The sequence below is a fragment of the Mandrillus leucophaeus genome, unplaced genomic scaffold, assembly GCF_000951045.1.
Source record: "Mandrillus leucophaeus isolate KB7577 unplaced genomic scaffold, Mleu.le_1.0 Scaffold140, whole genome shotgun sequence".
Taxonomy (NCBI): domain Eukaryota; kingdom Metazoa; phylum Chordata; class Mammalia; order Primates; family Cercopithecidae; genus Mandrillus; species Mandrillus leucophaeus.
The window spans coordinates 6,569,788-6,574,343 of NW_012101366.1; the positions used below are offsets into that span (position 1 = coordinate 6,569,788).

Below are 4,556 nucleotides of genomic sequence, written 5' to 3' on the forward strand. Positions count from 1 at the left end.
AGACCTTGGAAAAGAGCAGATGCAGAGGGAGCATGAAGAGTGATTGTTCCTGAAGGTATGGTCCTAAAGGATAGGACTCAGGCCAAGAGGTAGATGGAAGACAGATTTATTTTCAATATACAGAAGAACTTTAAAAATGAAGTTTCCTGAAGATTAAATAAAGTTCCTTTGAAAGTAGCGAGTTTACTATCACTTGAGTTTTTTGTTTTGTTTTGTTTTAAGCTGGATGACCTTCAAATGTCAGGGATAGTGTAGAATGAATGAATTCAAGTCTTGTATGGGTCCCTTTACCCTTAGAGTTTTTGGAATCTAAGAAAACTCTGCACATCAATTTGACCTGGAAGTTCTGAAAATACTTTCCTTTTATTATTCACTATAGTAACAATTTTAAGTTTTCTATGAGTTTACAGCAATAAAGATGATTCATTAGAAACGTCTGTCAAAGCTATTCCTTTTTGTCCTTTTAGTTTATAAAATTGCAATTAGCCAAGTAAAATGACTTTATCCTTGGGATTTATCAAACACACATATATATATACTTTTTTTTTTTTTTTTGATACAGTGTTTTGCTCTTGTTGACCAGGCTGGAGTGCAATGGCACAAGCTCAGCTCACTGCAACCTCTGCCTCCCGGGTTGAAGCGAATCTCCTGCCTCAGCCTCCTGAGTAGCTGAAGATTACAGGTGTCCGACACCATGCCCAGCTAATTTTTTGTATTTTTAGTAGAGATGGGGTTTCACCATGTCAGCCAGGCTGGTCTGGAACTCCTGACCTTGGGAGATCCAACTGCCTCACCCTCCCAAAGTGTTGGTATTACAGGTATGAGCCACGGTGCCCAGCCATATATATATATATGGTGCCCAGCCATATATACATATATATAGAGAGAGAAAGATTTTTTTTTTTTTTTAAAGAGACAGGGTCTCAGTCTGTTGCCCAGGCTGGTGTGGCTGGTGTGGTATGGCACTATTATAACTCACTGCAGCCTTGAACTCCGGGCCAAAAGCCATCCTTCTGCCCCAGTCTCCCAAAATGTTGGAATTACAGGCATGAGCCACCATGCCTGGCCTATTCAGAGGCTTTAATTTCTAAACCTAGCTCCTTATATGGAAAAAAGTTATAGTAATGAATTTTAAATAAAATTGCATTCATCATTTCATTTACTTTACATGGGGTAATTATTTTGAATTTTATAATAATAAACACAATGTAGGTAATTTTTGCAGTCAGGCAAATTAGTGAGAAAAGATACATATTTGTGCCTTCTGTTTAGTTAAAATTCATCTCACCGAATGTGTGTGAGCATGACCTTGAATCTGCTAGGAAAAATAATAGTCATTATGATCTTGATTATTTGAATGTTCACCTTTGCCTTTTTGCCCTTTATATCTGGGAGTTTTAGAGATTAAGATTTACTTTCTAGGCCAGGTGTGGTGGCTCATGCCTGTAATTCTAGCACTTTGGGACTCTCAGGGGGGCAGATTACCTGAGGTAGGGGGTCTGAGGCAAGCCTGACCAACAGGGAGAAACCCTGCCTCTACTAAAATTCCAAAATTAGCTGGGCACGGTGGCACATGCCTGTAATCCCACCTACTTGGGAGGCTGAGGCAGGAGAATCACTTGAACCCAGGAGGTGGAGGTTGCGGTGAGCCGAGATCGCACCATTGAGCTCCAGCCTGGGCAACAAGAGCAAAACTCCGTCTCAAAAAAAAAAAAAAAAAAAATTACTTTCTATAGGCAAGGCTTACATTTGAATTGGGGCAAGATGAGTTCCCAGCATAATGAATAGAGAATTAAAATATTTGTCTTGGCCCAAACTCTTCTCTTTATTTTGCTTTGGACTAGGAGTTTTTCTCATGGTTGACAGACCTCTCTCACATTCTCAAACCCTAAGAGGCAGGTTGGGCCTCTCCCTCCCCTGACCTGTCAGGACTCCTCCAGACCAAACCTTTTGGACTATTATTATGTGGAAAAAGAGAACTTCCATGAAGGGTCAGGCACTCCTCACAGCCCATTGGAAGGCACTTCCAGATTTAGGCCTTCCCAACAATGGTGCCCTTTAGGGAGGCTTACTTCACTTTTTTTTTTTTTTTTTAAATTTTTGAGACAGGGTCTTGGTCTATTACCCAGGCTGGAGTGCAGTGGCATAATCTTGGCTTGCTGTAACCTCTGCCTCCCAGGCTCAAGCAATCCTTCTGTGTAACCTTCCTGAGTAGCTGGAACCACAGGTGTGCACCACTATGCCCAACTAATTTTTTTTGGGGGTCAAATGAAGTACGTTATTTCATTTCACAAAATTCCTTATAAAACTTTACAAAATTCCTTATAAAACATGGGGTAGATGCCACCTGGTTATCTCACTTGGCGCCCATCCAACTCCGTATGAGGGGGCAGATGAGGGTGGAAAGTGTGTGAATGAAATAGCATTATGTACAAGGCAGGGGTTGAAGTGATAGGTACAAGTTCTTTCATATTTGCTATATTTCACATATTCACAGGTATACAGAAAACCAGGAGGAAGGAGTGAACTCTAGTTCTGTTCTCTTTTATAAAAAAAGGACCACTGTCCTGGACTGGACATCCACTGCTATAAAAGATGCATGGGGGCGCAGGGCCTGATCGTCACAGACTGATATACCGACTGGAGTCTCATAACTTGTTAGGTGGCTCAGCCCAAAGGCAGGCAAAGAAAGGATGCTGAAGGGCTTCACCCAAGGTCAGCCGCTTAGCTGGTTCATACTCTAGCATGCTTTCCATCAGATTGAAGAGCTGGTGGTGTTCCTCTGCCTCTGAGGTCAGATACTGCCGCGGTGGTTTGCAGTTCTCACAAACATAGTGCCCAGCTGATGTGTTCTCATCTCAATCCAGGCGACCCTGGTAAAAATGTTTCTGCTTTCTTGTCTTTCGGATCATCCAGGAAGGGGTAGGACCCAAGATCCTTTCCATCATGGCTAGATGCCCTCTGTTGTCATGGATCTGGAAGAGGGTGAAGCGCACACAGTACTCAAAGAAGATGCAGCCTATACTCCACACATCACAAGGCTGTGACCAGCCCAACTCAAGGATGACCTCTGGTGCTCGGTAATGGTGAGTGGAGACAATGGTGCTATCGTGCTTATGGTCAAAGGTGGCACTGCCAAAGTCTCCCACCCGCACAGCTGTGCTCTTCACACTGTGCTCATCTCGCTTCTTCTCTAGGTTGTAGGTGAGCTCATAGTCTGAATTCACAAACAGAATATTTTCAGGTTTGAGGTCTGTATGCGTCAGCTTGTTATCATGGAGGAACTTGACAGCCTGGCACAGCTGGAAGGCCATGTGGCACACTTGGTAGACGGGGTAGGGCAGGTAGTTGTTGTCTTTGAGGAAATCGAAGGTGCTAAGGCCCAGAAGCTCAAAGGAGATGCACACGTGGCCATGGTAGTCAAACCAGTCAAACATCTGGACACAGAGGTTCTCGTTGTCAGGGTCTTTCTCGTTGATCTTCTCCAGCACGTTGATCTCAAGTCAAGCTGCTTCCTTACACTTCTCCACATTTTTAACGATCTTCAGGGCAACTCCAGTCCCACCCCTGCGATGGTCAACACATTGTACAACTCGGCCGAAGGTCCCCCTTCCTAAAGTGCTAACGATTTCATATCGCTCTTGTAGCCAGTCCCCGACGTGGTAGATGAGGCGGCCCTCAGCGTGGTCCTCTACACGCTTGGCTTTCCGGTGGCTGTGCTGCGAAGATGAGCGGCTAAATGTCCGGCTGCGCCTCCTCCGGACATGGTCACTGTCCTCTCGCCGCCGCCGTCGTGTCCGGTTATTACCACTTGACCAGGAGCGACTTCTTCGTCACTTATGTTTTCGGCTCCGATAGTGTTCACGGTGACTCCCCCGGCTGCCTCGCTCTGAGGGATGGTACCCTCGAGGATGAGGCATCGTTCTGGCGGCGAGGCCCGCGCGCGTGGCCCGCAGGAAGCCCATGATGGCGGCGGCACCGCGGCCGGAGTCCCGGCACCCCAGCGGAGACGAAGTGCTGCTCCACCCCGCAACCCGAGACCCTGGGACCTCCTGCCCCATTCTCGGGCTCCGCTTCAGTCCTGCCCGCCTCTGCTTAACTGTCGGCCTGTTTCTAGTATTGGCGTTTTCAAAAACTCTGATGTAACAATCAGTAGTCCTGGGTATCTGGGTTCACTTTGGGGATTGCTAAAGCAGCATATTCTTCAAAGGAACCGAATAACTGATTTAAGGTGAAGGAAGTAAAAACAATTTATGTAAAGTTGTTTTTTTCTTTAAACTTTTGGAAGCACTCTGCAAAATGTATTTAGAAGCTGAATTACCACGGAATAGGTAATTTGGCCATAATTTGACTTAGCACATTGTAGAAAAGAATAGGGGAAATCATCAGACGGAGTCACTAAACTCTGAAGCTCCCAGGGGATCAGCTTTAGAGCCCTCTGTAAATTATCTGGGAGGGAGAATATGCAAACAATAAGAAAAATAAACTTAGTACAGTACTTTATTTTCAAAGTACTTTTCTACATATTTCAGGTCCAAAAAAATGTTATGTAGACA

General features: G+C 45.0%; 1 pseudogene across 1 annotated transcript; it reads right to left on the minus strand.

The window, feature by feature from the left end:
* Positions 1-2,621: 2,621 nt before the first annotated feature.
* LOC105535010 lies at positions 2,622-4,061 on the minus strand (annotated as a pseudogene). The gene is made up of 2 exons (XR_001005371.1): positions 3,904-4,061; positions 2,622-3,810 (listed from the first exon to the last, which is right to left on the minus strand). The product of XR_001005371.1 is annotated as a dual specificity protein kinase CLK2 pseudogene (transcript).
* Between the last annotated feature and the right edge of the window lie 495 nt (positions 4,062-4,556).